The 25,765-nt window shown below is 42.8% G+C and overlaps 1 protein-coding gene across 21 annotated transcripts in view; it reads left to right on the top strand.

Annotated features, from left to right (window-relative positions):
* Positions 1-25,765, top strand: part of PCBP3 (poly(rC) binding protein 3) — a 398,673-nt gene that overhangs the window by 230,130 nt on the left and 142,778 nt on the right. For all 21 annotated transcript variants that reach the window (XM_072640817.1, XM_072640816.1, XM_072640808.1 and 18 more), the window contains exon 3: positions 6,799-6,889. The gene's annotated coding sequence lies outside the window, so the exon portion shown is untranslated. The remainder of the gene's footprint in view (positions 1-6,798; positions 6,890-25,765) is intronic.

Here is a 25,765-nt window from a genome sequence, read left to right as displayed (position 1 = left end):
TTCAATTGGGTTCTCAACTGTGGCCAGGTAATCTTTTTATACTTCCTAACCTATCATTATCTCTCCTACCACAGTGTTTTTTTCCAAACTTTTCTATTTCTCTTCAAGCCTCCATTACTCTCCCTCTTTCTAACCTCTCAGTTGAGAATTTTGCTTCATATTTCATTGAAAAAATTTTAAGCCATTCCTCATGGGTTCCCTCTTCTCCTCTCCTCCTCATTTCACACCCCTCATGTGTCTTCCTTCACCATCTCCTCCTTCACCTATATCTCACTTGAAGAGACAGCTCTTCTTGCCAAAGCAAATTCTTCCATATGCACAAGTGATTCCACTCCATCCCATCTTCTCCAGCAGATTGACCCCTCTGTCATCCCCACTCTTCCATTTATCTTCAGTCTCTCTCTCTGTCTATTGGTTGCATCTTATAAACATTCCTATGTGTCTCTCATTTAAAAAAACACTCACAAAAAATCCTCATTGGATCTGAGCACCCCTCTTAGCTATATTCCTACATGTTTCCTCCCTTTCATGGCTAAACCCTTAAAGGCACCATTCTCAGCTGGTGCTTCAACTTTTCCTCTCCCCCGTTCTAAGCTCTTTGTAGTCCAGATCTGTACTTATCATTCAACAAAAATTGCCCTCTCCAAAGCTCCCATTGATCTCTCCATTGTCCAATCCAATGGTCTTTTCTCAGTCTGCATCCTTCTTGACTTCTCTGCAGCCATGGATGCTATTGATGACTCTTCCCTCTGGGGTGTTCACTCCTCTCCTCCTGGCTCTGCTCCCATGTATCTCTCTGTTCTTTCCCCAGGTCCTTGGCTATTTCACCCAAGTCATGCCTGTGTCTATGGGTATTCTCTGGGCACTACCCTGGGCCCTCTTCTCTTCTTGCTCTGTAGTCTCTCACTTGGTGATCTCATTAACTTCCAGGATTCCAGTGATCATCCCTATGCATATGGTTCTCATATCTATTCATCAAGTTCTAACCTCTCTTCTGATGTCCAGTTTTGCATCATCAGCTTCCTCTTGGACATCTTGAACTGGATATCCAGTAGACATCTTAAACTCGACATGTGCAGAACAGAACTCATTATCTTCCCCCCAGAAACCCCACCCTTCTTCCTAACACTCCTTTTGAGGGCACCACCACCCTCTTGGTCAGTCAGGCTCACAACCTGTCAGCCTTGCCTTCTCACCTCACATATCCAACGTCTTTAATTCTTGTTGTTTCTCTTTCCATAGCATCTCTAGAATCTGTCCCCCCCTCCTCTGACCCTGCGCCCACCAGGTGCAGGCTTTCATCACCTACCCCTGGACTGTGGCCAGAGCTGCTGGGGATCTGCCTGATGCAGTCTGTCCCTTTCAGTTCATCCTCCATGGAGTCCCCAAAGCAATCTTCCTAAAGCGCAGGTCTAACCATGTTGTCTCCCCCAACTCGTGCTCAGTAAACCTCAGTGGCTCTGTATTAAATATAAAATCTTCTGTCTTGTTTTTAAAGCCCTATCTAACCTGGTTCCTCTCCACCCTTCTGATCTTCATCTGCTGACTTCTCTCCAAACAACCTGTGATCCAACAATACCAGCCTCCTTGCAGGTCTTTACACAGACACAGTTTCTGCCTCCTGGTTTCCCAGCTTTCTTCCAGACTCAGCTCAAATCTCAACTCTTGGAGAAAGCCCTGCCCAGTCCCCTCCACTGCTAGCTCTTCCCTCTGAGATCACCTCCCATCAGCGCTGCATTGATCTCATTTAGGCACAATTGTCTGTGTGCTGTGTCCCCCATCAGGCTGAGCACCTGGAAAGCAGAGCCAGTTCTTCTTTGGTCCCCCAGCCCTTGGCACAGTGCCTGGCATACAGTAAGGTCTTAATAAATGTTAGCAATGGAAAGGATATTTCAATTGTGATAGGTTTTGAATAGGAATATCAAGGATTCAGGGAGGAAGAGAGCGACCATCATAGTCTTACCAGTAATGGCAATCGAACCCTAGGTCCTTGACCTGAGATTGATTTGAGTGGGAATTGGGGTCAGTTCAGGTCATGGACCGGGAAGAAGAAGGTGTCCAAGTGTACCACTGGGGAACATATCACAGCTGTTTAATATGTTGGTGATTAGCTGTGGAAACACACAGCTTTTAATAAGTCTCTGGAAGACAAAATAAACAAGTCAATTAGAATAGTTACGGTGTGCAATGCCCCAGATGGACCAGGACCCTTTCAGGAGGAATGTTCACACAGATCAGCAGAGTCTGGGGGAATGGTGGCGGTCCTCCTAGACCCTGCCATGCCAGCAGCAGGCATATATAGACTTCAGAGTCCATAGGTCCCCCCAGGGGGAATGGCCTTGCTATGGGGCTGTTGCAAAATCTGCATCTTTAGCACTGGGGATGTCTGGAGTCCAGCTTTGCTCCGCTTCAGCAGTGACTTTATGTAAGCTAGCCTATAGTAGTCTCTTGACCACCATTTTCTCGTTTATGAGGCACAGCTTGTCCAAAGTTGTAAAAAGGACAGTCAAGAAATATCTTGTGGCTCTTCCCAAACACCAAGGTGTTGAGGTAGACGATCCCCAATAGCCCAAATGTGTGCAAATCATATTAACAATGCTAATTGTTCTCTTTCTCTGTATCCCTCCCTCTCTACCTCTCTCCCTCTCTCTCTTTCTCTCTGTCTCGCTTTGTCTCTTTCTGTCTCTGTCTCTCTCTGTCTCTGTCTCTGTCCCTCTCTGTCTCTGTCCCTCTCTGTCTCTGTCTCTCTCTGTCTCTCTCTCTCTCTCGCTTGCTCTCTGCACCCCCTTCCTCTATGAATCCTTGTGATTCACATATCAAAGGTTTCCTTGGTTGGAATCTTCCTTCCCCCGTTGACATGCCTTCTCTCTCACTAGATTCCCCTCAGCTTCACCTCTCCTAGCCACCTCCTCCTCACCCTGCCCTTCCATTGACCCCTGATTCCTCCCTGTACAAACTGCCCCTGCAGAAGCCCCCACAGCATAGACTCAGAGTAATTGGCATTCAGAATGATGCCTCAGAGATTCTGTCAGGTGCCTTCTAACTCTGACATCACCAAAGAGGGAGGTAAAACATCCAACAAGTCTTTGGCTCTAAAGTTAGAAGTAACCTATGAGCTCATCTCGACTGACACCCCTTTAATAGATGGGGAACCTGAGACCTAGATAGAGAAGGCTCCTTGTCCAAGGTCACATCACAGTTAGAGGCAGTCTGCTGACTCTTTGACATTTGAACTCAGATCCTCCTGAAACAGCCCACTGCCTGATCCATTGTCACTTCACTGCTAACCTTCCCCTGAGATGGCCCTCTATCTTAACTGTTTGGATCTTGTCTGGATCTAATGATTCCCAATTTCTTCCCCACACTGGAATGAAAGATCATTGGGAGGAGGCTCCACTTTGGCCTCTCTTTGTATCCCCAGTGGGGTAAGGATGGCATTGTTTTGGTCTTTGTAACCCAGCATTCAGAAACTTGATCCATACTTGTAGGAACTAACCTTAGAGGAAGGGGAGTAACTGGGATGAGGGAGGTTGAGTGAACCTAGGAAATGCTGCTGTTTGCTGGCCCCTCCAATCTCCTGAGGCAGTGATCTTGCCATACCTCTCTGACTCACAGCCCAGCTCTGCCTTTTCTTTGTGGCTGCTTCCCTTTGGAGCCTGAACCTGGGAAGATCGTGAATGCCCAGGAGACAGGTGAGGTTGATTGGAGCACTGAGTTTTGAGGGAATCCAAGTACCTTGATTTATTTTTTTTTGAAGGTTCTCTGATTCACTGTGGGCTTAGTTCCACATAGCCCAGATCTGGGCCCAAATATCAACTCTGACCTGATGCTACAGTGGGGCCTTCAGTTTGAGATTGTGTGTTCTGCCCTGGCATGGTGATGCCAAATTTGCCCACATTATTTCTCTCTCTGTCTCCCTTTCCTTGCACCCCACAGGGGCTGCCCTCCTTCCCCCTTCTTATAGTCTTGGCTTGGCCCAGTCTGACCTTACTTGCCTCCATACACCTGCCAGCACCCCCCGCCCTGTTTTGCCTGATGCCCTCAATAGATTTTGTCCCATTATTCTACCCTTCTAGCCACTGTCTTGGATTCTCAGCTCTGCTGGTGGGAAGTTAGCTCTCTCCTCCCCTCTAAGAGCACCCACAGAGGGTGTGAGTGACCCACATGTGCTGATGTCCAGCTGTCTTCAGTTAGGTTTGGTCAGGCAGATCAAGATGCCCCTGCCCACCTTCCTCCCAGCTTCAGGACACAGATCTGGCCAGACCAATGGGCATTTGCCTAAGTCACCTCTCTGAGGGAGAATATTTCACTTAGAAAAGATCAAAGGAAGTCCAGGGCTCAGGAAGAAAGAGGGTGTCCTTTTATTTTGGTCCACACTGAACAAATGTGGTTCTGTGCCTCCTTCTTCAAGGGTGACCAAGTCTTCTAGTCAGGATAAAAATGCTGACTTTTTGAGTGCCCTTTATAGCAGGACTACTAGAGAAGGCTTACAGGCATCAGCCTGTAAACCTTTTAATTTGATCTCCTCTCCCCTCTACTCCTGGGGTGTCAACCTGAGGGGCATGTCAATTCTGCTCACAGATGTGCCTGGCTTTTCTCAGTTAATCTTTGTCAAGACGGAGATGTAGTCAGGTCACTGCTTTCCTTGCCTGTTATGTTGGCCTGTCTGGGTAAAGCTGCTTTCTTAGCTGTCTGCTTTGGAAGCAGGATGTGTGTCCAGGAATGGTCTCTGAATGAGATAATCAGCTGCTTTTCTGCTTTCCTAAGCCTTCAGGAGGAGGCCTAGTGGTTTATTAAGAACAGGAAAAGATTGTGTACCAGTCACACTCATCCATTCACACACACACACACACACACACACACACACACACACACACACACACACACACACCACTGTGTTTAATGTGTGGCCATACGCATGCGTGGATGGGCTTTCTTGACCAGGCTGTGCCCAGGAGGTGATGTGACGGGGATGAAGGCTCTGCTCTTTGAAGATGATTTGTTCTGATGGCTTGCTTACTGAAATACTAAATCATTGCATCTGTCTGTATAAAACACAGAGAGGATTGAGTGATGGGGACAGAGGTCACAGATAGAAAGCATCCTCCTGTGTTCTCTCTACACTGTCTCCCCCTTTCCCCTCTGAGCTCCCATCTCTTTTGCAGAAGAAAAGTCCCAAATATTCGCTCTCCTTGAGTATTTTTAAGGTGCCCACCCCTGCAGCAGCCATGGAAGCTTCAGTCAGGCCAGGCGGTGGGGAGGGGCATCATTCTCTGGAGCCATAGGTTGACCCCATTTTGGGGCTCTGTCCATCTCAAGCTGCACAGCCTTGCCTCCAGTTCTGCCAGCGCTAGCAGTGATGTAATGGCTTCTGGAGGACTCGGTGTCCTTTCAAAGTTTCTAAAATAATAGATGTTCCAAAAGACCATGCAGAGCGCAGAGTTGGACCATTTTCTTCCTAATGGCACCGTCAGGAAGAGGGTTCCAGGAGATGCCAGGGAACTATGAATTTTTAAGGAGACTGAGGAAATTTTCTACTTTTTTGCAGACTGCTTTGAAGATAGGGCTTCTGGGAGATGACTTTTAAAATAATGTCCTTTTTACTTAATTAATTTTTTAAATTACATCTGAGAAAGAGGAAATGAGAAAAAATTCCCATCCGAGGCAAATGTCTGACAAAGTGGATGGTGCAGCTCTCCTGGGCCCATGACCATTGCTCATGCTGCCAAATCTATGAACTTGTTGGAGTCAGTCCTTGCCCCAGACCTATGAAAAGAGAGAAAGAACTTTGGACTGAGCCAATGGGCCTGGGTCCCTGGTACTGCTCAGAGTCCAGCCCTTTATGCAAATATAGCCCTTCTAAAGAGGGATCTGTCTCCCCAGTCCAACATCCATCCCCCATCATATACCCGCAACTGAGTCTTTTCACAGTTTAGTTGGTTGACCTCAGAGACTGGCACCTGGTACATTGTTGGTCTGTCTGTGGGTGCCACCTATGATTTTGTAGATACAGGGAGATCCCAGGGAAGGCTTTCTCTCTATTAATCAGACCACCACTAGAGCAGCCTAGAACACTGATAGAAGCTAAGAAACTTGTCCAAGAGTCCCACAGCTTGGTGGTAACAGAGAGAAGATTTGAACCCAGGGTCTCCTGGCTTTTGAAGAAAGCTGTTTATCTGCAGCACCACTCTGCCACTCACTGCTCTGTGACTGCTTCATCAGGACCATAGATGCTGGTGAAGGGTTTCCTCAAAAGGAAGGATGCTCCTGTACACCATCTCATCTGATGATCACAATACCCTGGAAGAGGCTAGGGAGGTAGATGCTACAGATGAGGAAAAGGAGGCAAACGTCAGCTAAGTGACTTGTATGAGGTCCCACTAGTCAGTTCCAGAGGCCAGATTTGAATTCAAAACTTCCTGACTTCAGATTCAGGGGCAGCTAGTTCAGAGGCAAGGTGGGACTGAGGAGGGTCATGGGAAGGGAGGCATCTGAGACCAGTACCACTTGCCTGGGGACCTTTGTAAAACCTGCTCTGCTGCCCACGTTGATTTTCTTTAACATTGTAGGGGCCATATCAGAAGCCGTGCTGGTCCCATGGGAGGCAGGCCCATGGTGCTCAGAGATGACCCCCCTGGCTGGTGTCTCCAGATGCCAGGGGCATCTGACTTCTTTTTCGCTCCTCAGGAGATGACCCATCTTGCCCAATCTTCTCCTCCTTCATCCTCCACGGTTGCATCCTTAGCTAATGCCCTAACTCATCCAGTGTCCTAAAGCTAATATTCCTTTTGTCCCCAGGTCCGTGTCGGCTGCACAGATACCAATCATCAGCTCTGCTGAGTCCTATGTAAGAAGACACCGGCCCCTAGGAAGCTCCTTCCAGACACGGGTGAGTCAAGAGCCCCCCGTGGTCCAGAACAACTGGCATAACTTGTTAGTGTGTGTAGGTGCTAGAACCAAGGGAAAATACCCTGAGCCATTTGTTGGGGTTGATGGGGGTGGAGGAAGGAGGTCACAGCCAACAGTTCATGGCATCTCTCAGGCCAGGTTTAACAAGCCAGAGCATAAGTATTTTGAGCCCCATTTTATTGATGAGAAAGCTCAGATCAGGGGCAGACAGTCATTGGATAAGCTCTTCCAGGCATAGTCCCAAGTCTATGATTTAGGTTTTTTCACCCTTTGGTTGCAGTGGGCTTCCTTCTCCATGGAGCCCAGATCTATGGTGTGTGCCAGGGGGAGGGAGGGCAGATCTGTTTTTGTCCTTCTGGCAGCCTCGTGCCACTTGCCCCTGCCAACCAGGAGCCAGACTTATTCCATTCCCTGAGCCAGTCTCAACTTTTCCTCTGCTCTGCCTTGGTTTGTTTAATTCATCGAGTCACTAACCCATTGATTCATCCATGGAGCCATCACTTTGTTCCCTTTGGGAGAATACCCACCTCCCTCTAAGCCTCTTCTTGGAGGTTACGCCTCCATTTCCATCTCCACACCCAGTGTCACTTCTTCAGGATTCTTGTCCCTCTCCCCACTGCTCACCTCTCAGGTTTTCACCATCTTCCTCGTGTTGTAGATACTCGTACTCCTGTCGGGCCAATGCATCTCCCAGCTTCGGGAAGGTAGAGGCTATTTCTCCTCTCCCTCTGACTGTCCCCAGATCCGACATGAGGCCTTTTCCTTAGATGCTATGCTCTGGCCTCACCTTGTGCTGTGGAGGTGACCCTGGGTTCTCAGAATCTAGGCCAGGGTGAGGAAGTTGTGGCCTCGAGGCCACATGTGGCCCTCTAGGTCCTCAGTGTGACCTTTTGACTGAGTCCAAGTTTTACAGAACAAATGCTTTTATTAAGCACCTTACGACCTGTCAGTCACTGTGTGGGGCCCAGGGAATACAAAGATGAAAAGGAGACCCTTCCTGGCCTCAGAGAGCTTGTATTCCTCCCAGTGAGGAGATGCTGAAGTTTTACTTTTATATACAGAAAGTGCTTCCCTCTTGTTTTCTAACTAAACCCAAGTAGTCAATATTCAGTAGTACTCATTAAGCACCTACTGTGTGCCAGCCCTGGGCTAAGTGCTGAAGACCCTGAGACAAATCATTTTAACAATTCCTCTCTTCAGGGAAATTATGCTTTGACAGGGAAGCCACAAGTGAACACGCAAGAATCTACAAAATGTACACGATGAGGTTTGGGGGGGGTAGGAAGCCCATTGCAGCTGGGACGGGGGCAGGGAAAATGTCCTGTAGGATCTAGCTCTTGACCTGGGATCCAAAAGTAGCTGGAGATGCTGAGAAAGGGTCAAGTGGGGTTGTATTTCAGACATGGGGGACAGTTTGGCAAAGCATACAAGAGGAGGCAAAGGAGCCCCATGGGTGAGGGACTCCGAGAAAGCTGGCTTGGCAGGGCCCTAGCAAAGAAATTGATGCCTTTCTGGAGTAAGTGAGAACCTAGGCACAGCTGAGCACACTGCCACACATGTGGGATGGCAGACCCGTGAACCCCACTTTCAGGTGGCTGTGAGCATGAGAAACTTGCTGAACAGGAAGTTGGCTGTTCTTGGAGAGGCCAGTGGAGGATGTGGGAGAAGAAACTTTACCCCCGAAAGGGAATAAGCAACAAAATTCATTCCAGGTGGGTGGTCAGCCTACCTTACAGGGCATGGGGACCATGACTAGAAAAACCACCATGAAACCCCTCAATGCAGTTCAAGTGCCAGCATCACTGGCAGAGGGTGACCAGGCAGAGACTCATCTTTCCAGTGCAGGCAATGTGTTCCTTGATGTTTGGTGACTTCACTGAAAAGGTAGGCATAAGGGAGATGCTGTGATTTTTGAGTTATTTCAATTATATCAGACTCTTTGTGACCCCACTGGAGATTTTCTTGGCAGAGATACTGGAGGGGTTTGCCAGTACCTTCTCTAACTTCTTTTACATATGAGGAAACTAAGGCAAACAGAGTGAAGTGACTTGCCCAGGGTCACACAGATAGGAAGTGTCTGAGACTGCATTTGAACTCTGGTCTTCCTGACACCCGACTTGGTGCTCTATCCACTGAGCCACCTCACTTAGGTGGAGTGAAACTTGTATTGGAAATGAGAGTTCAATTAGAAACTATAGAGGGGAAAGTTTGCAGACTACTCAGCATTCTCACCCCTGCATAGGAACCTCTAAGGCCACCATGTTCAATTCCCTCATTGTCTAGGAGATTGTGGTCAGTAAGGGGATAAGGACCAGTGCCAGGATTCCAGCCTGGGTTCCCAGACTCATAATGCAGCATCATTTGCTGCATGTCCATCTTGTGCTGATATGGATCCTGATTTTATCACAAGGTGGACACTTCCTGTGCATAAAGATAGGGCTGGGGAGCCTGGCCTCCCTAGCTGGTGATGCTGCTTCTTGGCTGGCAGACTTGTGACCAGTCCCTGAGTCTGCACTCTTAGCACTATCAACTCTGTCATCTTTCTAGGACTTGTCACAGTGTCCACTTGGATCAGTTGATTGGTTGTTGTCCTTTGTGCTCAAAGAAGACCAAAATGGTGTCACTATGTCAGGGTCAACGTGAGGTGTGTCCTAGTGTGACTGATCAGACTCTACCACACTTGGGCACAAATAATCCACGTGAACATTCAGGGTGGAGAAGTCTCTACATTTGCACCTCTCATATTTCTTTTCAGTGACTGCAATTGTGCTTTGCTCATACCATGACCTTGGAATCCAAATTCCTTGGAAGCAGGAGCAGTTTCATCGTTGTATTCATGTGACTGGTGCCCAGTAGGCTCTAAATCAGTATAAATAGTAACACCTAAGTAAAATAATAGTAAACACTTCTCCAGGCAGCTGAGTGGCAAAGTGGAAAGAGCGCCACACTAGGTGTCAGGAAGACTCATCTTTGTGAGTTCAAATCTGGCCTCAGATACGAACAAGCTGTGTGACCCTGGATAAGTCACTTAACCCCATTTATCTCAGTTTCCTCATCTGTAAAATGAGCTGGGGAAGAAAATGGTGAACCATTCCAAGATCTCTGTCAAGAAAACTCCAAATGGGGTCAGGAAGACTCCCAGACATGACTGAAAAGCAACTGAACTAAAAAAATTTATACAGCGCTTTTTGGTTTACGAAACACTTGATGTCTCTCTCCTATCATTTCTGTGAACTAAAAGAAAAAATGTGGGTCAGATGACAGCTACATTATGTGGATTTGAAACTGAAGGTATGGCCATGCCCGGTGAGTACTCATTAGTGGTACGGTGCCCTTATAAGAGAAGTCTCCAATGGGTTGCCCTAGGGATCTGTCTCTGAACCTGTGCTATTGAAATTTTCATCGAAGATGTGGACAAAGGCATACATGGAATGCTTCTCAGATTTGCAGGTGGCAGAACTGAGGTATAAATGGACATTGCTCAGAGACAATTTCCATTTGACCTGATGCCTTCTGAGGTCCCTGTTGGCTCTAACATTCAAAGCATCAGACATTCAGAGCCTGAAGGGAGCTTAGAAATCCTTAGGTCCAACACCCATTTGACAGATGAGAAAACTGGGGCCAAAACAGGGAAGCAGCTGGCCTAAGGAGCAGAAACAAGTCTCCTCTAACTCTAAATCTACTATCTCCACCACCATGAGCATGATTTTTGTTCAGGTCTGGGTTGGGAGCTGGGTGGCTTCAGAGGCTCCATCATCTGGCTCAGAGATCCTGGGATTCTGTCTACTTTATGGATTAGTGTGTTTATTTTTGACCAACTTTTGTATTCATTTTTTTCCTTTGCTGAATCCACATCTCAATCATATGTTTAGCTTGCTACTCTCTAAGGGACGATGAGTAACTTTCCATAGCGTTATTGGCTCTATTCACAATCCAGGTATGCTTCTGAAAAGCCTCCCTTCCTCTGCCTCCCAATGTCACCATGCCTCTGATAACTCAGTCACCAACCAGTCAGCAACAGAATTTTCATCTGTGTGACCCAGTCTAATGTCATGTTGCTGGCATGCATAGTGTGGTCCCCATCCCAGCTCTCCCTTTGGCTTGGCTTTCTAGAGCTCACTGCAAAAGCTTGGACACTGTCTGCAAAGTGGTGCGTGGTAGGGCAGGGTGACTCTCCAGCCATTGGGAGGGGAGATAATCATGGTTTGGTACCAAGATCTCCTACTTGGTGCCTGATGACCAATCCCAGCCTCTATCTTCACACCCCCGATGCTAAATGGTTTGGTTGTCTGCTCCCAGGCTAGAGCTCCTTTTAGGGAAAAACCAAACTTTCCCCAACATGCCATTAACCTCATCTGCATCTGGAAAGCACAGTTCTCAATGTGGAAAGGCCTTCTCTTGCATTTTGTCCTGCCTGCCCTGTAGGTGCTCCAGCCCCTCTGCCAGATGTGGACATTACATGGACTGGGTACCTGTCCCTTCTGCACCTCTGCCTCAGGGCCTCTCCATAAGCAATCAGGGTGGTGCTCTGAGCCTGGAGGAATGGACAGGACCCAAGTATGCATCCCATCTCTGCCACCCACTTCCCACAGGAACTAGGAATAGTCCATTTGTGTTCCTGGGCCTCTGAACAAGGAAGGTTGGACCAGATGAGATTGAGGTCTGTCCCGGCACTAGATTGAGGACCCTCAATCAAAGAGCCACTTCTTAGTAGGATCAACATTCTACACACTGTTCTCAATGTATCTGCTCCCATGTCCATTGACTTTCTGATCATCCATCTTATCACAGGGTGGGAGCACCAGATGACTCATTCTGGTGGCTAGCAGCAATATTACTGCAATTCAATTAGAGAGTCCCTGTTGGGGATGGGGGCGGGGGGAACAATGGGAGTTCAGTAGAAAACAAAAGAGTGTTTTGTAATCCATTTGAAATATTTTCTCGATTCACAAAGAAAGACAGAATTATTTCTGGTGAAATTATCTTTGAAAGGAAAGCAGCTTGGCCATTTTCACTTTTCCTGGTTCCTGCTCTTTCTTCTTTTCTGTCATATTCTGTCTATCCAGATTTGAGCTGAGAATGGAGAAAAAAGAAGAACTAATCATGGAAAGATCTGGAATAGAAATGTACTCATAGGAATTTTCCAGAGAGCAGACTGCCTAACCTGGCCTCCCACTACCCTCTAAGCTTACAACTGACAAGAAGACCAAATCATTAAATGCTTCTAATGTATCAGGCCATTGTTTCAATACTATGTGTAGAATTACCATTCTAGGTAAATGTCAGTAGTCTCTGGATGATGCTGGCTAATCAGGACACTGTAGGATAATGTCCATCCCCCAGACCTGGAGATATGATGACAGGTACTAAAAGTTTTGTCTAGCAAGATTTCTGTTGAGGCTTAAACAGTTGCCCCTTGCTTATGAATTTAGCAAGGTGTATAAATGAAGAGGATTTGATTTGAGGGTAGCCTCAAGGGATTATTTTCATGGAAACTGATTTTCTTCGACAGTATAGAGGACCAAGGGAGCCCAAGGAGCATGAGAGCTTTATTCAGGATTTGGATTTGTCTCCTTAATAAGTGAGAATCTTTCCATTTAGAACTTTGATCATAGAACCTCAGTGGTAGGCTTGGGCACTTGCAGACTCATTGAAAAGGAGTGATGGATTTCTTCCTTTGAGAACTGCCCATTCATATCCTTTGAGTATAGGAAGTGTTTCTTATTCTTATAAATATAATTCAGTGCCATACGTATCTTGAAAATGAAGTTTTGGGACAGAGACAAGATTGCAGAGTTCAGGTAGCAACCCAGCTGAATTGTCTCAACATTCCCCTGCAAACAACTTTAAAATTATGCCTGAAATAAAATGTTGGAAGCAGCAGAACCAACAAAAGGTGAGACATTTTTTTTTCAGTTTAAGACAACCTAGGAGGTCAGCAGGAGAAGTTTGTGATGCTGGGGTTGGGGCTGGCCACTGTGCAGCATCAGCACCAGCAGTGGACTTTGGAAGTGACCATGGGAGCAGAAGTGTCAGCTTTAGGAACTCTCTGCCTAGAGATGGTAAAATGGTGAGATAGCTGGTCAGAAGGGGATTACAAGGAATTCTTGGCTGGCACTGTGTTTAATGGGCACTGATTGGCAAGTCTATTACATATAGAAGTTCTAGATCACAATTCCAGGGAAGAGAGGAGCACTTGTGGTTGGTCATAAGGTAGCAGGGACAAGAGGAGCATTAATGTTTGTAGCTACAGAGGATCAGAGGCCCTTCCCGGATAAAGACTAGAGCACAGACCAGGAGAGAAGTGACCACACCTCTCCCTGGATCAGATCACCTTGGAAGCACCAAAAACTTATAGACCCCCAGAACTAGATCTGAAAACAGCAGCAGAAAAATCATGAAGCTTGGAGCAGTGCCTCCCTACACCCATGCGAGCAGAGTCCAACTAAATTTAACATAAAAGTTCAAAGTCAATATGTAGGCTGGAAAAAATGTGCAAGCAATGAAGAAGAATTTAACTATACAAAGCTACTGCAGTGGCAGAGAAGACCAAGACACAAACTCAGAAGACAACAATATGCAAACAGCTACAATCAAAACCTCACAAAAATTAATTGGACAAAAGCACAAGAAGAATTCCTGTAAGAGTTAAGAGTGTTGGAGGAAAAGCTATAGGGAGGATGGGAATAAAAGTGATAAAAGAAAATTAGGAAAAGAAAATTAACATCTTGGTAAAAGAGGCACAAAAAATACTGAAGAAAATAACACTTTTAAAAAATGGCCTGATGGTAAAAGAGGTGCAAAAATTCGCTGAAGAAAAGAACTCCATAAAAAACAGAATAGGCCAAATGGAAAAAGAGGAATCAAAGTTCACTGAAGAATGTAGTTCCTTAAAAATTAGAACTGGGCCACTGGAAGCTTATGATTCCATGAGACATCAAGAAACAATAAAACAAAATCAAAAGAATGGAAAAATGGAAGAAAATGTAAAATATCTCATCTAAAAATAAAACAACAAACTGACATGGAAAATAAATCAAGGGGAGATAATTTAATAATTATTGAACTCCCTGAAACCTTAATAAAAAAATCTTAAACATCATCTTTCAAGAAATTGTCAAGGAAAACTGCTTCAATATTTTAGATCCAAAGGGTAAATAGAAATTGAATGAATCTACCGATTATCTCCTGAAAGAGATTCCAAAATTAAAACTCCCAGGAATATTATAGCTAAGTTCCAGAGCTCCTAAGCCAAGGAGAAAATATTGCAAGCTTCCAGAAAGAAACAATCCAAATATCATGGAGCTGCAGTCAGGATAACACAAGATTTAATGACTTTCACATTAAAAGAGTGGAGGGCTTGGAATATGATATTCTGGAGGACAAAGAAAGTACGATTACAACCAAGAACCACCTATGCAGCAAAACTAAATATAATCTTCAGGGAGAAAATGAATACTTAATGAAATAGAGGACATTCAAGTATTCCTGAGGAGAAGAAAGTTAAACAGAAAAATTGACATTTGAACACAAGACTCTATAGTAACATGAAAAGGTAAACATGAAAGAGAAATTATAAGGGATTCAATAAGGGTAGATGATTCATGTAATTCCTAAGAATTTTATCATTATTAGGGCAGTTAAAAGGAGCTTACATAGAAGTCACAGGTATGAGCTGATTACTCTGGAATGATCTCTAACTAACTGAAAGGGCGAGAAAGAGGGATGCACTGGGAGAAAGGGAAAGGGAGAAGTAGAATGGGGAAAGTCTTCTCACATAAAAGAGGTGCACAAAAAAGAGCTTTTATAGTGGAGAGGGAAATAAAGGGAGGTGGACAATGATTGAACTTCACTCTCAACAGAATTGGTTCAAAGAGGAAAGAATATATACTCAATTGTACATAGAAATCTCTCTTACTCAATAGGGAGATAGGAAGGGAAGGGGACAAGAGAAAGGGAAGTGATGATAAAAAGGAAAACAAATTAAGGGAGGCAATAATTAGAAGCAAAACAGACTTTTGAGGAGGGACAGGACAAAAAACTAGAGAGAAGAATAAATAGAAGAAAATAAGTTGGAGGGAAAATACATAGTAATCATAACTAAATGAGAGTGAGATGAGCTCACCTATAAAACAGAAGTAGATATTAGAATAGATTAGAAACCAGAATCCAACAATATGTTGTTTACAAAATACACACTTGAAACAGAAAGATAAACACAGAGTTAAAATAAAAGACTGCAGTGTGTGTGTTCATCTGTCATTGTGGAAGAAGACCAGAGAAATAATAACATGACTTGCACTTGACTTTGTTTTGAGTGAGGGAAGAGTATGCAGCTCACCAGCTTCACTTCTCCTCCAGAACCATCTGAACTCAGTGACCAGATATTCATCAGGATGACTGAAGATGATCCAGGATGAGGCAACTGGGGTTAAGTGACTTGCCCAAGATCCAATGTCTTTCTTTTAATTATACTCGTCTCATCTAGATCATCAGTTCTTGCATCCACACTTCCATGCCTTCATATCTTGATATGGATATTTTCACATTTTCTGTAGTTGTGAGCAGCTCTTTTAAAGGACTGAAGTAGAATCTGCAGCAAGGAGGCACCATAGTGCATGGAATGCCAAATCTGGTCTTAGATACTTATTAGCTGTGTGACCCTGGGCAAGTCACTTAACACTGTTGGTCCCAGCTTCCTCATCTGTAAAATGAGTTGAAGAAGAAAATGACAGACCACTCCAGTATCTTTACCAAGATAACCCCTAAGGGAGTTTACAGAGTCAGACACAACTGAAATGATTTAACAACCAATAACAACTGGAGCAAGACCTATTATGTTTTAGCTGAAGTAAAAAAAATAGCAAAGATGGTAGTCATGATCTCAGACAAAATGAAAGCAAAAATAGATCTTTTAATTGAAAGATTAACTTAAGAATTAATCTTTTAATTAAGAGATAATCAATGAAACCATAGAGCATGAAGCAATATAAAAATACAGCAAATTTCTCTGATAAGACCTATGTTTTCAAATTTATAGAGAACTGAACCAAATTTATAAAAATGAAAGCTATTCTCCAATTGATAAATGGTCAAAGGATATAAAAAGCCAGTTTTCAAAAGAAGCAATCAAAGCTATTTATAGTAATACAAAAATGCTCTAAATCACTTGATTAGAGAAATGCTCATCAAAACAACTCTGAGTCATCACCTCACACTTATTAGAAACAGCAAATTCTGGAGGAGATGTGGCCAAATTGAGGCACTCCTTCCTGTTGGTGAAATAGTGAACTGGTCCATTCTGTCTTTGTTCTGGAGAACAACCTGGAACTATGCCGAAAGTACATTCTCTTTGACTCATCAGTATCAATACTAGGTCTGTATCTCAAAGAGATCAAATAAACAGGGTCTATATGTGCAAAAATATTTACAGTCTATTTTTGATAAAGAATTGGAAACTGAAGGGATTACCATCAATTGGGAAATGACCGAACAAATTGTAGCATATGATCATGATGGAACACTATTGTGCTATAAGAAATGATAAAGGTGGTTTAAAAAAATGACAAGACCTTAATGAACTGATGCAAAGTGAAATGACAACAACTGGGAGATCATTGTGCACAGTAACACAAAGATGTAATGATGATCAGCTGTGAAAGACTTGGTTTCTCTGATCAATACAATGATCCAAGGCAGTTCCAAAGGACTCATGATGAACAAACGCTGCCCACATCCAGAGAACTGATGGACTCTGAATGCAAATTGAAGTATAATTTTCTCACTTTATTTTTTTTTTGCTTTTTTGTATAATATGGCCAATATGGAAATATATTTTGCATGGTGTCACATGTATAATTGAGGTCACATTGCTACCTTCTTAGTAGGAGGGGGAGAGGTTGGGAGAGAGGGAGAGAATTTGGAACTCAAAATTTAAAAAGAAAAGAATGTTAAAAAAATAAATTCTTAAAAAAGAAGAAAAAGAAAACAAAGCCTTTTTCAGAAAAATTTGCTGCCCTTTTTTTCCTTCCAAGTACTCATTTCACTTCCAATTTCAATTGAATTAATTTTGTTCATATATACATAAAATGTTATGTAACAAAAATTGTCCATTTTATCTTCTTTGATTCTCTCTCTCTCATGTTTGGGAGTATGATCTTTCCTATCCATGGATCTGGTCATTTCTTTCTTAAATCTGTAGTTTGCTTAGGATGTAATGATTTACCTCCAAGTCACAGATCTAGATGGAGCTCCTCTTTGTTGATCATATGAAATATTGGTCTGGAGCCAATTTCCAACCAAGGGCTTTCCAGTTTTACATGAATCTTTCATCCAGTCATCCTGGGGTTATTACCTCAGAAGCTGCAGTCTTAGGTTTGCTGAACATTTTGCTACTTTGCCCTTTAGCTTCTGTACGCAATGTACCTAATCTCGGCCATAGATCAGCTTTGCTAAAATTCTACAGTTAACAAATTGCTTTGATGATTACTGCTTTGTAGTATAGTTCAGGATCTGTTTCTTCCAGACCCACTTCCTTTCCATTTTTTTCATCATCTCCCTTGAGATTATTGACTTTTTGTTACTTCAGATGAATTTTGCTATAGCTCTATAAAGTAAGCTTTTCATCATTTGAATAATGTGGCACTAAGTAAGCAAACTGAATAAGCAAAATCATTTACATAGTATTCTCAGTTTTTATTATATTGGCATTGCCAATATAATTAATATTTCACCATTTACTAAGGTCTATCTTCATTTGTGGAACCAAATGTTTTAATCTGTCCTCTACATGATCCTCCCCTCTCAGTAGAGAACCCTGTTTCATATTTTACAGTAAAAATTGAGGCCATTCCCTGTGAGCTCCTTCTTCTCTTCTCATCCTTATATCCTATCACTCAGGTGCCTTCTGTCCCAAGAATCCCTTAAATGCCAAATCCAATGGCCTTTGCTCAATCTTAATTCTCCTTAACCTCTCTGAAGCCTTTGATACTATGGATCACCATGTTCTCCTTGGTGATTTTGTCTCTCTAGGTTAGGGAGACACCCCTCTCTCCTGGTTCTCCTCCTACCTATCTGGCCACTCCTCTTCTGTCTCTTTTGCTAGATCCTCCTCCAGATCAGGCCCTCTAACCATGGATAACTCTCAGGGTTCTGTCCTGGGCCCTTTTCTCTTCTCCCTCTATATTGCTTCCCTTGGGTATCTCATCAGCTCCCATGGATTTAATGACAATCTCTACACTAATCAACTTTAATCTACCTCTCCTACCCCAATCTCTCTGCTGTCCTTGAACTTTGTATCTCCAGTTGCCCTTCAGACATCTCCAATTGTAGATTAAATTCAACATGTTCAAAATGGAACTCATTCTCTTTTCCCCTAAACTCTTATCTTCCTACCTCTCCTGTTTCTTCTCCTCCTATCCCTCAGACAGCCAACTAGGAGTCACCCCTCATATCCAATCTGGTGCTTGGACAATTTCTCCTCTCACATGGCCCCCCCACTGGTACAGGCTTGGACTATTACAATAGCTGCTTGGGGTGGGGGGGGGTGAGGGGAGTGGTCTACCTGCCTCAAGTCTGTCCCTACTCTGGTTCATCTTTCATTCAGCCAATGAAGTGACTTTCCTAAAGTGCAAGTCTGACAACATCACCCTCCCCAACTCAAAAAAACTCCACTGACTCACTGTAGCTTGTAGGACAAAATATAAGATGCTTTGTTGGGCCTTCAAAGTCCTTTAGAACCTCTGCCCCTCTTACCTTTTCAGTCTTTTTACACCTTACATACCCCACCCCAAATTTTCAGTCTAGTGACTCTCAGCTGTTCCATGAACAAGACCTTCTGCCTCTTTGTTATAAGGATTTTCTCTGACCATCCCCTAGGCCTGGAATACTCTCCGTCCTCCACTCCCACTGCCAACTTCCTTGGCTTCCTTCCCACCCCAACTCAAGTCTCCCCTTTTATAGGAAGCTTCCCCATCCCCTCTGAACTCTGAGGTTCTCCCTTTCTCGCCATCTCCTACTTGTCTGTCCATGGCTTGTTTGCTTGTTATCTCCACCATTAGATTGCAACTCCCTGAGGTCAGCGACTGCCTTCTGCCTTCTTCTGTAGACCTAGCGTTTAGCAGAGTGCTAGCACATAATAGGTGCCTAATAAATGTTTATTGAGTGAGTGTTTTGTAGTTGAGTTCATAGAGTTCCTTTGTGTGTCTTGATAGATCATCTCTAAACTGTTTTATACATTCTGTAGTCATTTTCATGAAATGTCTCTACCTCATTCTTTAGGGTTTTATTGGTGACGTGTGATTTATATAGGTTTATTTTACATGCGAAAACTTTGTTGAAGTTATTGTTTCTATTCATTTTAACTGACTTTGGGGGAATTCTCTAGATAGAGATGGTTTGAAATATAGTAATAATTTTGTTTTCTTTTTGCCTGTATTTGTCCCCTGGATTTATTTTTATCTTATTGCTTTTACCAGCCTTTCTAGCACTATATTAAATAGTGGCGGTGATAATAGACTTCCTTGCCCCACTTCTACCCTTCAATTTTATTGGGAAACCACTAGGATTTCTCAGTTGAGCATTTCTCATTCTCGTTGGAAAGGGAAGGTCTACTTGTTCTTATGATTTCTTGACTTTCAAAAGAAATGGCTACTAGGTTTTGTCAAAAACTTTTTCAGTATCTATTGATATAATCACGTAACTTTAATTATTTTTGTTATCAATATGTTCAGTTTATAGTTTTCCCTATTTTGAGCTAACTCTGAATTCCTGGAGTAAATGAAACCCAATCATAGTATATAATCTTTAAATGTTGTAACCTCTTTAATCAATATTTTATTTAATATCTATGCTAATGTTCATCATGAATATTATATTTTCGTTCTCTATGTTATCTCTCCCCAGGATGTATACCAATATCATATTTGTATCACAGAAAGAATATGGAAGTGTAGTATCTCCTATTTTTGTAAATAATGTGTGTAATGTTGGCATGAACTATTCTTGGTATGCTTGATGAACTTCTCTTGTAAATTCATCTGGTCCTATTTTCCCACTTTGTGTATTAACTTACATCTTGTCTGATTGCTTTTTCTTTAATCTGTTGATTTTTCTCTTAATCTGGATATTTTATATTTTCATTAAAAAAAGTCAGTGTTGACTATTATCAGATTTGTTGACGTGAATTTTTTTAATCTTCAATTGTAAGTTTTCCTTTTCCATTTATGATGAAAAAATGCTTTTTATCCCCTTTGTTCCCTCTTGCTTTTTGCATTTGAGTATTCAATTCAGTTCCTTCCATCAAGAATGTTTGAAAATCTGTATTTCATTATTGATATTTTCCCCCATGTAGTATAATACTCAATATTGTCAAACAAAGTGTTCTTGGTTATATTTTTTTCCCCATTTCAAATGTGAATTTCCAGACTCTCCTCTTCTTCATAGTGTCAGTTGTCATGTCTTATGGAATTCTGAAGTAATTCCTTGGTACTTGAACTCATTATTTTTGGCTACTTACAATATTTTTTCTTGAACCCTAAAGTTCTGCATTTGGAGTTTTCATTTTGATGTTTCTTTCAGGTTGTGACTGATCAAATATTTCTTTCTTTTTCTCCCCTGGTTCCACTTATTTCGTTTTGCATCAGTTCATATAATCTTTCCATGCTTCTTTGTACTTTGCGTATTCATCATCTTTATGACATAGTCATATTCCATTACATTCACATATGACAACTTATTTAGCCATTCCCCAGCCAGTGGGCATCTATTTGATTTTCAGTTCTGTCCTACCATGAAAGCAGCTAGGTGCCACAGTGGTTAGAACACTGGGTCTGGAGTCAGGAAAACTCCCTGAGTCAAAATCTGACTTTAAACACTCACTAGTTGTGTGACCTTGAGCAACTCACTTAACCCTGGTTGTTTCAATTCCTCATCTGTAAAATGAGTTGGAGAAGGAAATGGCAATCCAGGTTAGTATCTTTGCCAAGAAAACCCCAAATGGGGTCACAAAGAGTCAGACATGACCAAAATAACTTAGGGACAAACAACGCCTTACATTTTCATCTGTTTTTGTCCCCAATCTTTTGAATTTATTTTGCTGAATTTAATTTTGTCTCATGGAGACATTGCTTTTTTGGGCACCTACACACTTTCACGTAGTTCAGTTCTTAGGTCATCTGTTCTAGCTATCAAGTCCCTTTGCCGTTCTTTTCTCCCCAACTATCATTGCCTTTAACATAAGATCTTCTGTCTCTTGTTCCATTTCTCCCAGTTATCCAGAGCTTCTGTGCTTAGGACATTATTTCTCTGGGACAATACTTGGAGGTGATGTGGAGTTACTCTCTTCATCTGCTTATTTCTTGGATTTCTCTCAGTGTATACCATTTCTTCATTGTATTCCACATTTTATTCTGTTTACTCCTACTTTATTTTCTGGATTGGGACATCACAGTTGGGTTGGACTCCACTCCTTCTCACTCTTGGTTAGTGTGGGCAGGTCCTCTATGGTCCTAGATATGATGGTTGAGACTAGGCCCCATTTTCTTTTTTTTTTTTCTAACACAAAAGAAAATGGTCTGCTTCATTCTGCAATCAAATTCCATAGTTCTTTCTCTGGGTGTGGAAGGCATTTGACCTCAAAAGTCCATTGGAAATTTTTTAGGTCCTTGCATTGCTATGAAGTACTGAGTCTACCAGAAAAATTTCCTTACACACTATGGTTGTTGCTGAGGACAAATTTCTCCTGGTTCTGATCCTTTCACTCAGCATCAGTTCATATAAGTCTTTCCAGGTCTCTCTGAAGTCTTCCTGTTCATCATTTCTTATAGCACAAGAGTATTCCATTACATTCATGTACGACAACTTGTGCAGCCATTCCCCAGTTGATAGGCCTCCCCTTGATTTTCAGTTTTTGGCCACCACAAAGAGAGCTGCTATGAATATTTTTGTACATGTGGGACCCTTTCCCATTTTTATGATCTCTTTGGGATACAGTCCTAGAAGCAATATTGCTGGGTCAAAGAGTAGGCACATTTTTGTAGACCTTTGGGCATAGTTCCAAATTACTCTCCAGAATGGTTGGATCAGCTCACAGCTCCACCAACAATGAATTAGTGTTTCAGTTCTCTCACATCTTCTCCAACATTTATCTTCTTCCTGTTTTATCATGTTAGTCAATCTGATAGATGTGATGTGGTACCTCATAGTTGTTTTGATTTGCATCTTTCTAATCAATGGTGATTTAGAGCATTTTTTCATATGACTATAGATATCTTTAATTTCTTCTTCTGAAAACTGCCTGTTCATATCCTTTGACCATTTATCAATTAGAGAATGACTTGTTTTCTTGTACATTTGACTCACTTCTCTATTAGGCCCCATTTTCTTTAGAAATTCCCGAATTTTGGATTTTCTGATTGTTTGACTTTCTGGTGTCTTTGACCTGGGCTCCTCTTTCTTCTTCTTGTACATAATTCTTAACCCAGAATTGTCTCTTTCTTTTGCTGTGACTCAAATATTGTGGGTCATCCTAGTAACAGGCCCCTTGCTATATTCCAGGTGCTTTGCTTCTCAGGCACTTCTCTAACTCTTTCTCCATCTGTGACTTAGTGCCAGTCACCCTGGTCCTTGACTGCGTGGGCCTGGGCACAATCATGCCTGGGAACTTAGCTAATCTTGTCTCCTACTCTGGATCCAAGTTGATATCTCTCAGTATTTACAGGATCAGACAATGAAATGTTGTGATGTCTTGGACTAGATGGAAGAGTTTGTAAATGTTTTTCTTTGGGTTTATTTATCATTGTGTCTTTTGGTTTGTTTTCAGTGCTTTCTGTCTCTTATTTCATTTCTCCCAGGTAGTCTTATAGTCCTTGTGCTTAGGATGCCTATAGGAGACTCCAAAGGTGCTAGCAAGGGAATTGGGAACCTTTTAGTTCTCAACACATCACCTTGTCTCTAAAAAAAAATTAGCAGGCTGTTGTGAGTTTTTATGTTATTTTGTTTCCTTCATTTGGGTGAATAAACCCTGTCCTTTTTCTGGGTTATATTATGAGATGAGTACTTGTGCTGGAGTCAAGGACCTTATTTGTCCACATCTTTGGAGACCAAGGCACGAGCACTATTCTGAGATTCCTGGGGGAGAGTCTGGGTCAAGGCAAACAAGCTTAAGATAGACTAGTTTTGGGAGATATAAGCCACAGAACACGGGGCTCTGATCTTTCCCTCCCACAATACACACACACACACACACACACACACACACATGCACACACAAACACACATGCACAAACACAGGCACATAATGCATCCTGACATTTTTCATCTTTAGCTCTCCTCCCCAGCCCCAGTTATCTTAGAGCATTAGTAATGCTCCTACTTTTCTTACACAGTCATGCCACATGTCTGCCTTCCTCTCACAGTGCCTGCCCTTACTTCCATCTTCTGTACATTTTAGAAAGGTTGCTTTCTTGATGCCATTTGTCTTTACACAACAGTCCTTTCTGGGGAAAACAACAGCAGCAACGCCACCAACAACCACCCGCTCTAATTCCTCCACATTAAAGCGTCCCTTGTAACAGAAACTGTTAAGTAAACGGACCAGCTCTAGTCAAGTGCCTGATGACATAGATGGCCATGTTCCACCCCAGCATCCCCTGCCTCTGGGCTGCAGTGATGAAGAGAATGTTCATGTTAAGTGCTCTCCAAGGCTATTGCTGGCTCTTACAGTACCAAGTTTGGTTTCCTTTGAAAGGCTTTTTGTTTTGTTTTTTAATTTTCAGTGTCATAGATATTGTGTAAATTTTCCTTTTGGTTTTGCTTATTTCACTGACTATTGAATCCTATGAGTTTTTCTGTATTTATCTTAATTACTTAGTTTTCATTTCTTATGATGCAAAAATATTCTGTCTATTTCATTTAAAAATTTGAGTTGGTTGATGAGGTCTCTGTTCATCCACATGAATCTATTTAGACAGCTGGCCCTTCCCCTCATTAAAATGGTTTCTCTTTCTGTCTCTAGAATTTCATTCTTGACAATACACATTCCCTCCTAAGGCTCATTTCCCTCTGCAGAATTTTTAGTCTGTAAGATCCTGGCTATCATTTCTCAGAACCTCTGATCTCTGTTCTTCTCAAATATAATGTACAAGTCAATCTTCTCTGTCCTTATTCACAGACCCCAGGATGGAGCGATCACTGCCCCCCAAGCTTCTCATCATTCACACCCCAGAAATTAGGTCCTCATTGTTGGGGAGAACCATGTATAGTAGTTCCCCCTCCCTCTTGTGAGTTCTTCCTCTTTTAAATAAGGAAATAACTATTAAGTCAAATCATGATATTTCTAGGTGAAAGATGAGAGGGAAGAAGTGAGGAGGGAGAAAGAAGAGGAAGAAAGAGGGGAGGAGGAAAAATAGAGGAGAGAAAGAGAGAGATTGGGAGAAAGAAAGAGGGAGGGAGAGAGAGAGAGAGGGAAAAGAAGGAGAAGAGAGGGCTAAGAAAGAGACGGAGAGAAGAGTGAGGGGGGATAATAGAAAGAGAAAGGAAGGAGGGAGTGAGAGGGAGGAGATAGAAAGGACACAGAGAGAGAGAGAAAGAGAAAGAGAGAAATCTAGAGACAGTGAGGAAGAGAAGGGTAAAAGGAGAAGCAGGGGTGAGAAAAACAGAGACAGAGAGAGAAGATCAAGGGGGCAGAGGAGAGAGAAAGGGAAGGAGGGAGAGAGAGAAAGGAGATAGAAAGGATAGACAGAGACAGAGAGAGGCTTCAGCAGATGCTCAGACAACTGTTGTCATGTCACTACCTACCGTGTTTCTGTGCCTCATATATCATCTCTCGGATAGGCCATTGATCATATGGCTCCAGAATCTGCCTCTATTAATCTGCACAGCCATGTTTTACCCCCTGCCACCTTTTAGTTTCTAGATTTCCTCCCATGACTTTGTAATGTCTGTACCCAGCGCTACTCGCCCCACTCCTCGACACCTTTACAATTGCTTTAAATACCAAAATGAGAAGTTTGAATTTTTTCTAAGAGGTGAAGGGCAGCCACTAAAGATCTTTGAGAGCAGGAGTGCCATAGGCAGGAGTAAGCTCTGGGGAGAAGACTTTGGCAGTGGTGAGAGGATAGATGGGTGAGCTGAAAGACTTGGAGCAGAGCATTGAAAGGAGGAGTCAAGGTGAGAGGGGATGAGGACCTCTACTAGGGGTGTAACAGGGATCCATGACACATTTGTTGTCTGAGGTCCAGCCTGGTTGCATTTGGAGGAGCTCCACAGCAAGATAGCACTCATCGCAAAGCTTGTTTGCTACATTTTAGAGACCCTGAGATCTGTATCTCTGGATGGAGCCCTCACACACCAAGGCAATTGTTTTGGTATGGTAGAATATCCCCAGCTTCACTTTCCCCAGCTGCTCCCATTCCTTGCAAATCAAATCTCCAGCCTCCATTCACATCACCACAACAGGTCATCATGGTGAGCCTTCCTTTTTTTATTTGCTCTATAGTTTTAAAATTATAGTTCTAGATATCAACACCTCCCCAGTTTCCCATCATTCACCTTCCTTGTAACAAAGAGAAAAATGTTGAGCCAACTCAACTGAAAATTCATTGATATCTAAAAGTGTATACCATGTTCCTCATCCATAGTTTCCCACTTCTCCTATGGAAAACAAAAAGGTCAGTGCATCCCACCATTCCTCATCTCCCTTTGATGAAAAAATTGACCATTATAATTGCACAGCATTTCTTTAAATGATCTTTTCCATTCTGTTGCTGGAATCATTGTTCATATTGTTTCCTTGGTTTTTCCTCTTTCCCTCTGCATCAGTTCATACAAGCCCTCACATTATTAGTATCTGAATTCC

This window comes from Notamacropus eugenii, chromosome 2 (genome assembly GCF_028372415.1).
Source record: "Notamacropus eugenii isolate mMacEug1 chromosome 2, mMacEug1.pri_v2, whole genome shotgun sequence".
In the NCBI taxonomy this organism is placed as follows: domain Eukaryota; kingdom Metazoa; phylum Chordata; class Mammalia; order Diprotodontia; family Macropodidae; genus Notamacropus; species Notamacropus eugenii.
Note: the sequence above shows the minus strand (reverse complement) of the source record. Positions and strands in the feature narration are given on the sequence as shown.